This window comes from Heterodontus francisci, chromosome 15 (assembly GCF_036365525.1).
Source record: "Heterodontus francisci isolate sHetFra1 chromosome 15, sHetFra1.hap1, whole genome shotgun sequence".
NCBI classification, from domain to species: Eukaryota; Metazoa; Chordata; class Chondrichthyes; order Heterodontiformes; family Heterodontidae; genus Heterodontus; species Heterodontus francisci.
This window is the reverse complement of record NC_090385.1, coordinates 97,399,410-97,410,521: the sequence shown is the minus strand read 5'-3', so window position 1 is coordinate 97,410,521 and position 11,112 is coordinate 97,399,410.

Genomic DNA, 11,112 nt, shown 5'->3' with positions numbered 1-11,112 from the left:
GGGGCAGGGAAGGGTGGGGTGATTGGGAGCATGGAGGAGGAGGGGAGGGAGGGAAGGGTGGAGTGATTGGGTGCATGGAGGAGGGGGGAGGCAAGGAGAAGTGATTGGGTGAATGGAGGAGGGGGTAGGGAAGGGTGGAGTGTTTGGGTGCATGGAGGAGTGGGGGAGGGAAGGGTGGCATGATTGGGTGCATGGAGGAGGGGGGGAGGAAAGGTTGGGGGGATTGGGTGTATGGAAGGGGAGGGAAGGGTGGAGTGATTGGGTGCATGGAGAAGGAAGGGAGGGAACGGTGGAGTGATAAGGCGCATGGAGGAGGAGGGGAAGGAAGGGGGGAGTGATTGGGTGCATGGAGGAGGGGCGAGGGACGGGTGGAGTGATCGGGAGCGTGGAGGGGGGGGGAGGGAAGGGCAGGGTGATTGGGAGCATGGAGGAGGAGGGGAGGGAAGGGTGGAGTGATTGGGTGCATGGAGGAGGGGGGGAGGGAAGGGTGGAGCGATCGGGAGCATGGGGGGGGGGAGGGAAGGTTGGAGTGATTGGGTGCATGGAGGAGGGGGGAGGGAAGGGTAGATTTTTCGGGAGCATGGAGGAGGGGGGAGGAACGGTGGAGTGATTGGGTGCATGGAGGAGGGGGGAGGGAAGGGTGGAGTGTTTGGGTGCATGGAGGAGATGGGACGGAAGCGTAGGGTGATCGGATGCATGCAGGAGGGGGGAGGGAAGGGTGGAGTGATCGGGTGCATGGAGGATGGGGGAGGGAAGGGTGGGGTGATTGGGTGAATGGAGGAGGAGGGGAGGGAAGGGCGGAGTGATTGGGAGCATGGAGGAGGAGGGGAGGGAAGGTGGAGTGATTGGGTGCATGGAGGAGGGACGAGGTATGGGTGGAGTGATCGGGAGCATGGAGGAGGGGGGGAGGGAAGGGTGGGGTGATTGGGAGCATGGAGGAGGAGGGGAGGGAAGGGTGGATTGATTGGGTGAATGGAGGAGGAGGTGAGGGAAGGGTGGAGTGATTGTGAGCATGGAGGAGGAGGGGAAGGAAGGGTGGAGTGATTGGGAGCTTGTAGGATTGGGGGAGGGAAGGGTGGAGTGATTGGAAGCAAGTCGGAGGAGGGAGGGAAGATTGGTGTCAACGGGTGAATGGAGGAGCAGGGGAGGGAAGGGTGGAGTGAGCCGGTGCATGGTCGAGGAGGGGACGGAAGGGTGGAGTGATTGGGAGCATGGAGGAGGGAAGGAGGGAAGGCTGGATTGATCGGGAGCATGGAGGAGGGGGGGAAGGGAGGGTGGAGTGATTGGGTGTATGGAGGAGGGGGGAGGGAAGGGTGGGGTGATTGGGAGCATGGAGGAGGAGGGGAGGGAGGGAAGGGTGGAGTGATTGGGTGCATGGAGGAGGGGGGAGGCAAGGAGAAGTGATTGGGTGAATGGAGGAGGGGGTAGGGAAGGGTGGAGTGTTTGGGTGCATGGAGGAGTGGGGGAGGGAAGGGTGGCATGATTGGGTGCATGGAGGAGGGGGGGAGGAAAGGTTGGGGGGATTGGGTGTATGGAAGGGGAGGGAAGGGTGGAGTGATTGGGTGCATGGAGAAGGAGGGGAGGGAACGGTGGAGTGATAAGGCGCATGGAGGAGGAGGGGAAGGAAGGGGGGAGTGATTGGGTGTATGGAGGAGGGGGGAGGGAAGGGTGGAGTGATTGGGAGCATGTCGGAGGGGGGAGGGAAGGGTGGAGTGATTGGGAGCTTGTAGGATTGGGGGAGGGAAGGGTGGAGTGATTGGAAGCAAGTCGGAGGAGGGAGGGAAGATTGGTGTCAACGGGTGAATGGAGGAGCAGGGGAGGGAAGGGTGGAGTGAGCCGGTGCATGGTCGAGGAGGGGACGGAAGGGTGGAGTGATTGGGAGCATGGAGGAGGGAAGGAGGGAAGGGTGGATTGATCGGGAGCATGGAGGAGGGGGGGGAGGGGAGGGTGGAGTGATTGGGTGTATGGAGGAGGGGGCAGGGAAGGGTGGGGTGATTGGGAGCATGGAGGAGGAGGGGAGGGAGGGAAGGGTGGAGTGATTGGGTGCATGGAGGAGGGGGGAGGCAAGGAGAAGTGATTGGGTGAATGGAGGAGGGGGTAGGGAAGGGTGGAGTGTTTGGGTGCATGGAGGAGTGGGGGAGGGAAGGGTGGCATGATTGGGTGCATGGAGGAGGGGGGGAGGAAAGGTTGGGGGGGATTGGGTGTATGGAAGGGGAGGGAAGGGTGGAGTGATTGGGTGCATGGAGAAGGAAGGGAGGGAACGGTGGAGTGATAAGGCGCATGGAGGAGGAGGGGAAGGAAGGGGGGAGTGATTGGGTGCATGGAGGAGGGGCGAGGGACGGGTGGAGTGATCGGGAGCGTGGAGGGGGGGGAGGGAAGGGCAGGGTGATTGGGAGCATGGAGGAGGAGGGGAGGGAAGGGTGGAGTGATTGGGTGCATGGAGGAGGGGGGGAGGGAAGGGTGGAGCGATCGGGAGCATGGGGGGGGGAGGGAAGGTTGGAGTGATTGGGTGCATGGAGGAGGGGGGAGGGAAGGGTAGATTTTTCGGGAGCATGGAGGAGGGGGGAGGAACGGTGGAGTGATTGGGTGCATGGAGGAGGGGGGAGGGAAGGGTGGAGTGTTTGGGTGCATGGAGGAGATGGGACGGAAGCGTAGGGTGATCGGATGCATGCAGGAGGGGGGAGGGAAGGGTGGAGTGATCGGGTGCATGGAGGATGGGGGAGGGAAGGGTGGGGTGATTGGGTGAATGGAGGAGGAGGGGAGGGAAGGGCGGAGTGATTGGGAGCATGGAGGAGGAGGGGAGGGAAGGTGGAGTGATTGGGTGCATGGAGGAGGGACGAGGTATGGGTGGAGTGATCGGGAGCATGGAGGAGGGGGGGAGGGAAGGGTGGGGTGATTGGGAGCATGGAGGAGGAGGGGAGGGAAGGGTGGATTGATTGGGTGAATGGAGGAGGAGGTGAGGGAAGGGTGGAGTGATTGTGAGCATGGAGGAGGAGGGGAAGGAAGGGTGGAGTGATTGGTTGCATGGAGGAGGAGGGGACGGAAGGGTGGAGTGATCGGGTGCATGGAGGAAGAACGGAGGGAAGGGTGGAGTGTTTGGGTGCATGGAGGAGAGGGGAGGGAAGGGTGGAGTGATTGGGAGCATGGAGGAGGAGGGGAGGGAAGCGTGGGGTGATCGGATGCATGGACGAGGGGAGAGGGAAGGGTGGAGTGATCGGGTGCATGGAGGATGGGGGAGGGAAGGGTGGGGTGATTGGGTGAATGGAGGAGGAGAGGAGGGAAGGGTGGAGTGATTGGGAGCATGGAGGAGGAGGGGAGGGAACGGTGGAGTGATTGGGTGCATGGAGGAGGGACGAGGAATGGGTGGAGTGATCGGGAGCATGGAGGAGGGGGGGAGGGAAGGGCGGGGTGATTGGGAGCATGGAGGAAGAGGGGAGGGAAGGGTGGATTGATTGGGTGAATGGAGGAGGAGGTGAGGGAAGGGTGGAGTGATTGTGAGCATGGAGGAGGAGGGGAGGGAAGGGTGGAGTGATTGGTTGCATGGAGGAGGAGGGGACGGTAGGGTGGGGTGATCAGGTGCATGGAGGAGCGGGGAGGGAAGGGTGGTGATTGGGAGCATGGAGGAGGAGGGGAGGGAAAGGTGGAGTGATTGGGTGAATGGAGGAGGGGGAAGGAACGGTGGAGTGATTGGGTGCATGGAGGAGGGGGAAGGGAAGGGTGGGAGTGACTGGGAGCATGGAGGAGGAGGGGAGGGAAGCGTGGGGTGATCGAATGCATGGAGGAGGGGGGAGGGAAGGGTGGAGAGATCGGGTGCATGGAGGATGGGGGAGGGAAGGGTGGGGTGATTGGGTGAATGGAGGAGGAGGGGAGGGAAGGGTGGAGTGATTGGGAGCTTGTAGGATTGGGGGAGGGAAGGGTGGAGTGATTGGAAGCAAGTCGGAGGAGGGAGGCAAGATTGGTGTCAACGGGTGAATGGAGGAGCAGGGGAGGGAAGGGTGGAGTGAGCCGGTGCATGGTCGAGGAGGGGACGGAAGGGTGGAGTGATTGGGAGCATGGAGGAGGGAAGGAGGGAAGGGTGGATTGATCGGGAGCATGGAGGAGGGGGGGAGGGGAGGGTGGAGTGATTGGGTGTATGGAGGAGGGGGGAGGGAAGGGTGGGGTGATTGGGAGCATGGAGGAGGAGGGGAGGGAGGGAAGGGTGGAGTGATTGGGTGCATGGAGGAGGGGGGAGGCAAGGAGAAGTGATTGGGTGAATGGAGGAGGGGGTAGGGAAGGGTGGAGTGTTTGGGTGCATGGAGGAGTGGGGGAGGGAAGGGTGGCATGATTGGGTGCATGGAGGAGGGGGGGAGGAAAGGTTGGGGGGATTGGGTGTATGGAAGGGGAGGGAAGGGTGGAGTGATTGGGTGCATGGAGAAGGAGGGGAGGGAACGGTGGAGTGATTAGGCGCATGGAGGAGGAGGGGAAGGAAGGGGGGAGTGATTGGGTGCATGGAGGAGGGGCGAGGGACGGGTGGAGTGATCGGGAGCGTGGAGGAGGGGGGGAGGGAAGGGCAGGGTGATTGGGAGCATGGAGGAGGAGGGGATGGAAGGGTGGAGCGATCGGGAGCATGGAGGTGGGGGGAGGGAAGGTTGGAGTGATTGGGTGCATGGAGGAGGGGGGAGGGAAGGGTAGATTTTTCGGGAGCATGGAGGAGGGGGGAGGAACGGTGGAGTGATTGGGTGCATGGAGGATGGGGGAGGGAAGGGTGGGGTGATTGGGTGAATGGAGGAGGAGGGGAGGGAAGGGTGGAGTGATTGGGAGCATGGAGGAGGAGGGGAGGGAAGGGTGGAGTGATTGGGTGCATGGAGGAGGGACGAGGGATGGGTGGAGTGATCGGGAGCATGGAGGAGGGGGGGAGGGAAGGGTGGGGTGATTGGGAGCATGGAGGAGGAGGGGAGGGAAGGGTGGATTGATTGGGTGAATGGAGGAGGTGGTGAGGGAAGGGTGGAGTGATTGTGAGCATGGAGGATGAGGGGAGGGAAGGGTGGAGTGATTGGTAGCATGGAGGAGGAGGGGAGGGAAAGGTGGAGTGATTGGGTGAATGGAGGAGGGGGGAAGGAAGGGTGGAGTGATTGGGTGCATGGAGGAGGGGGGAGGGAAGGGTCGAGTGACTGGGAGCATGGAGGAGGAGGGGAGGGAAAGGTGGAGTGATTGGGTGAATGGAGGAGGGGGGAAGGAAGGGTGGAGTGATTGGGTGCATGGAGGAGGGGGGAGGGAAGGGTCGAGTGACTGGGAGCATGGAGGAGGAGGGGAGGGAAGCGTGGGGTGATCAGATGCATGGAGGAGGGGGGAGGGAAGGGTGGAGAGATCGGGTGCATGGAGGAAGGGGGATGGAAGGGTGGGCTTATTGGGTGAATGGAGGAGGAGGAGAGGGAAGGGTGGAGTGATTGGGAGCATGGAGGAGGAGGGGATGGAAGGGTGGAGTGATTGGGTGCATGGAGGAGGGACGAGGGATGGGTGGAGTGATCGGGAGCATGGAGGAGAGGGGGAGGGAAGGGTGGGGTGATTGGGAGCATGGAGGAGGAAGGAAGTGAATGGTGGAGTGATTGGGTGAATGGAGGAGGAGGGGAGGGAAAGGTGGAGTGATTGGGTGAATGGAGGAGGGGGGAGGGAAGGGTGGAAGCGATTGGGAGAATGGAGGAGGGGGGAGGGAAGGGTGGAGTGATTGGTTGCATGGAGGAGGAGGGGACGGTAGGGTGGGGTGATCAGGTGCATGGAGGAGCGGGGAGGGAAGGGTGGAGTGATTGGGAGCATGGAGGAGGAGGGGAGGGAAAGGTGGAGTGATTGGGTGAATGGAGTAGGGGGAAGGAACGGTGGAGTGATTGGGTGCATGGAGGAGGGGGGAGGGAAGGGTGGAGTGACTGGGAGCATGGAGGCGGAGGGGATGGAAGGGTGGAGTGATTGGGTGCATGGAGGAGGGACGAGGGATGGGTGGAGTGATCGGGAGCATGGAGGAGAGGGGGAGGGAAGGGTGGTGTGATTGGGAGCATGGAGGAGGAGTGGAGGGAAAGGTGGAGTGATTGGGTGAATGGAGGAGGGGGGAGGGAAGGGTGGAAGCGATTGGGAGAATGGAGGAGGGGGGAGGGAAGGGTGGAGTGATTGGTTGCATGGAGAAGGAGGGGACGGTAGGGTGGGGTGATCAGGTGCATGGAGGAGCGGGGAGGGAAGGGTGGAGTGATTGGGAGCATGGAGGAGGAGGGGATGGAAAGGTGGAGTGATTGGGTGAATGGAGGAGGGGGAAGGAATGGTGGAGTGATTGGGTGCATGGAGGAGGGGGGAGGGAAGGGTGGAGTGACTGGGAGCATGGAGGAGGAGGGGAGGGAAGCGTGGGGTGATCAGATGCATGGAGGAGGGGGGAGGGAAGGGTGGGGTGAGTGGGTGAATGGAGGAGGAGGGGAGGGAAGGGTGGAGTGATTGGGAGCATGGAGGAGGAGGGGAGGGAAGGGTGGAGTGATGGGGTGCATGGAGGAGGGACGAGGGATGGGTGGAGTGATCGGGAGCATGGAGGAGAGGGGGAGGGAAGGGTGGGGTGATTGGGAGCATGGAGGAGGAGGGGAGGGAAGCGTGGGGTGATCGAATGCATGGAGGAGGGGGGAGGGAAGGGTGGAGAGATCGGGTGCATGGAGGATGGGGGAGGGAAGGGTGGGGTGATTGGGTGAATGGAGGAGGAGGGGAGGGAAGGGTGGAGTGATTGGGTGAATGGAGGAGGGAAGGAGGGAAGGGTGAAGTGATTGGCAGCATGGAGGAGGAGGGGAGGGAAGCGTGGGGTCAACGGGTGAATGGATGAGGAGGGGAGGGAAGGGTGGAGTGAGCGGGTACATGGACGAGGAGGGGAGGGAAGGCTGGAGTGATTGGGAGCATGGAGGAGGAGGGGTGGGAAGGGTGGAGTGATTGGGTGAATGGAGGAGGGAAGGAGGGAAGGGTGAAGTGATTGGCAGCATGGAGGAGGAGGGGTGGGAAGGGTGGTGATCGGCTGAATGGAGGTGGGGGGAGGGAAGGGTGGGGTGATTGGGAGCATGGAGGAGGAGGGGAGGGAAGCGTGGGGTGATCGGATGCATGGAGGAGGGGGGAGGGAAGGGTGGAGAGATCGGGTGCATGGAGGATGGGGGAGGGAAGGGTGGGGTGATTGGGTGAATGGAGGAGGAGGGGAGGGAAGGGTGGAGTGATTGGGAGCATGGAGGAGGAGGGGAGGGAAGGGTGGAGTGATGGGGTGCATGGAGGAGGAGGGGAGGGAATGGTGGAGTGATTGGGTGAATGGAGGAGAAGGGGAGGGAAGGGTGGATTGATTGTGAGCATGGAGGAGGAGGGGAGGGAAGGGTGGAGTGATTGGGTGCGTGGAGGAGGAGGGGAGGGAAGGGTGGAGTGATTGGGAGCATGGAGGAGGAGGGGAGGTAAAGGTGGAGTGATTGGGTGAATGGAGGAGGGGGGAGGGAAAGGTGGGGTGAGTGGGTGAATGGAGGAGGAGGGGAGGGAAGGGTTGGGTGAATGGAGGAGGGGAGAGGGAAGGTTGGGGTGACTGGGTGAATGGAGGAGGAGGGGAGGGAAGGGTAGCGTGCTTGGTTGATTGGAGGAGGGGGAGGGAAGGGTGGGGTGACTGGGTGAATGGAGGAGGAGGGGAGGGAAGGGTAGGAAGATTGGGTAAATGGAGGACGGGTGAGGGAAAGGTGGGGTGACTGGGTGAATGGAGGAGGAGGGGACGGAAGGGTAGGGTGATTGGTTGAATGGAGGAGTGGGTGGGAAGGGTTGGGTGAATGGAGGAGGAGGGGAGGGAAGGGTAGGGTGATTGGTTGAATGGAGGAGGGGGAGGGAAGGGTGGGGTGATTGGGAGCATGGAGGAGGAGGGGAGGGAAGGGTGGGGTGATTGGGTGCATGGAGGAGGGGGGGGGGAGGGAAGGGTGGAGTGATTGGGTGCATGGAGGAGGGGGGAGGGAAGGGTGGATTGATTGGGAGCATGGAGGAGGAGGGGAGGGAACGGTGGAGTGATCGGGTGAATGGATGAGGAGGGGAGGGAAGGGTGGAGTGATTGGGAGCATGTAGGAGGGGGGAGGGAAGAGTGGGGTCAACGGGTGAATGGAGGAGGAGGGGAGGGAAGGGTGGAGTGAGCGGGTACATGGACGAGGAGGGGAGGGAAGGCTGGAGTGATTGGGAGCATGGAGGAGGAGGGGTGGGAAGGGTGGAGTGATTGGGTGAATGGAGGAGGGCAGGAGGGGAAGGGTGAAGTGATTGGCAGCATGGAGGAGGAGGGGTGGGGAAGGGTGGGGTGACTGGGTGAATGGAGGAGGAGGGGAGGGAAGGGAGGGGTGACTGGGTGAATGGAGGAGGAGGGGAGGGAAGGGTAGGATGATTGGGTGAATGGAAGAAGAGGGAGGGAAAGGTGGGGTGACGGGGTGAATGGAGGAGGAGGGGAGGGAAGGGTAGGGTGATTGGGTAAATGGAGGGACGGGTGAGGGAAATGTGGGGTGACTGGGTGAATGGAGGAGGAGGGGAGGGAAGGATAGGGCGATTGGTTGAATGGAGGAGGGGGAGGGAAGGGTGGGGTGACTAGGTGAATGGAGGAGGAGGGAGGGAAGGGTGGGGTGATTGGGAGCATGGAGGAGGAGGGGAGGGAAGGGGTGGAGTGTTTGGGTGCATGTAGGAGGGGGGAGGGAAGGGTGGAGTGATTGGGAGCATGGAGGAGGGGAGGGTGGATGGTGGAGTGTGGGTGGCAGGGTGCATGTAGGAGGTGGGAGGGAGGAGGGGTGGAGGGTGGAGTGTTTGGGTGCATGGAGGAGGAGGGGAGGGAAGGGTGGAGTGATTGGGAGCATGGAGGAGGGAGGAGGGAAGGGTGGAGTGATGGTGCATGGAGGAGGGACGAGGGATGGTGGAGTGACGGGAGCATGGAGGAGGGGGGGAGGGATGGGTGGGGTGATTGGAGCATGGAGGAGGAGGGGAGGAAGGGTGGATTGATTGGGTGAATGGAGGAGGTGGTGAGGGAAGGGTGGAGTGATTGTGAGCATGGAGGATGAGGGGAGGAAAGGGTGGAGTGATTGGTAGCATGGAAGAGGAGGGGAGGGAAAGGTGGAGTGATTGGGTGAATGGAGGAGGGGGGAAGGAAGGGGTGAGTGATTGGGTGCATGGAGGAGGGGGGGAGGGAAGGGTCGAGTGACTGGGAGCATGGAGGAGGAGGGGAGGGAAAGGTGGAGTGATTGGGTGAATGGAGGAGGGGGGAAGGAAGGGTGGAGTGATTGGGTGCATGGAGGAGGGGGGAGGGAAGGGTCGAGTGACTGGGAGCATGGAGATGGAGGGGAGGGAAGGGTGGGGTGATCAGGTGCATGGAGGAGGGGGCCGGGAAGGGTGGAGTGATTGGGAGCATGGAGGAGGAGGGGAGGGAAGCGTGGGGTGATCAGATGCATGGAGGAGGGGGGAGGGAAGGGTGGAGAGATCGGGTGCATGGAGGAAGGGGGATGGAAGGGTGGGCTTATTGGGTGAATGGAGGAGGAGGAGAGGGAAGGGTGGAGTGACTGGGAGCATGGAGGAGGAGGGGATGGAAGGGTGGAGTGATTGGGTGCATGGAGGAGGGACGAGGGATGGGTGGAGTGATCGGGAGCATGGAGGAGAGGGGGAGGGAAGGGTGGGGTGATTGGGTGAATGGAGGAGGAGGGGAGGGAAGGGTGGAGTGATTGTGAGCTTGGAGGAGGAGTGGAGGGAAGGGTGGAGTGATTGGGTGCATGGAGGAGGAGGGGAGGGAAGGGTGGTGTGATTGGGAGCATGGAGGAGGAAGGAAGTGAATGGTGGAGTGATTGGGTGAATGGAGGAGGAGGGGAGGGAAGGGTGGAGTGATTGTGAGCTTGGAGGAGGAGTGGAGGGAAGGGTGGAGTGATTGGGTGCATGGAGGAGGAGGGGAGGGAAGGGTGGTGTGATTGGGAGCATGGAGGAGGAGTGGAGGGAAAGGTGGAGTGATTGGGTGAATGGAGGAGGGGGGAGGGAAGGGTGGAGCGGTTGGGAGCATGTCGGAGTGGGGAGGGAAGGGTGGAGTGATTGGGAGCATGTCGGAGGGGGGAGGGAAGGGTGGAGTGATTGGGAGCAAGTAGGAGGGCGGAGGGAAGATTGGGTCAACGGGTGAATGGAGGAGGAGGGGAGGGAAGGGTGGAGTGAGCTGGTGCATGGTCGAGGAGGGGAGGGAAGGGTGGAGTGATTGGGAGCATGGAGGAGGAGGGGAGGGAAGGGTGAAGTGATTGGGAGCATGGAGGAGGAGGGGAGGGAAGGTTGGAGTGATGGGGTGCATGGAGGAGGGGGGAGGGAAGAGTGGGGTCAACGGGTGAATGGATGAGGAGGGGAGGGAAGGGTGGAGTGAGCGGGTACATGGACGAGGAGGGGAGGGAAGGCTGGAGTGATTGGGAGCATGGAGGAGGAGGGGTGGGAAGGGTGGTGATCGGCTGAATGGAGGGGGGGAGGGAAGGGTGGGGTGATTGGGAGCATGGAGGAGGAGGGGAGGGAAGCGTGGGGTGATCGGATGCATGGAGGAGGGGGGAGGGAAGGGTGGAGAGATCGGGTGCATGGAGGATGGGGGAGGGAAGGGTGGGGTGATTGGGTGAATGGAGGAGGAGGGGAGGGAAGGGTGGAGTGATTGGGAGCATGGAGGAGGAGGGGAGGGAAGGGTGGAGTGATGGGGTGCATGGAGGAGGAGGGGAGGGAATGGTGGAGTGATTGGGTGAATGGAGGAGAAGGGGAGGGAAGGGTGGATTGATTGTGAGCATGGAGGAGGAGGGGAGGGAAGGGTGGAGTGATTGGGTGCGTGGAGGAGGAGGGGAGGGAAGGGTGGAGTGATTGGGAGCATGGAGGAGGAGGGGAGGTAAAGGTGGAGTGATTGGGTGAATGGAGGAGGGGGGAGGGAAAGGTGGGGTGAGTGGGTGAATGGAGGAGGAGGGGAGGGAAGGGTTGGGTGAATGGAGGAGGGGAGAGGGAAGGTTGGGGTGACTGGGTGAATGGAGGAGGAGGGGAGGGAAGGGTAGCGTGCTTGGTTGATTGGAGGAGGGGGAGGGAAGGGTGGGGTGACTGGGTGAATGGAGGAGGAGGGGAGGGAAGGGTAGGAAG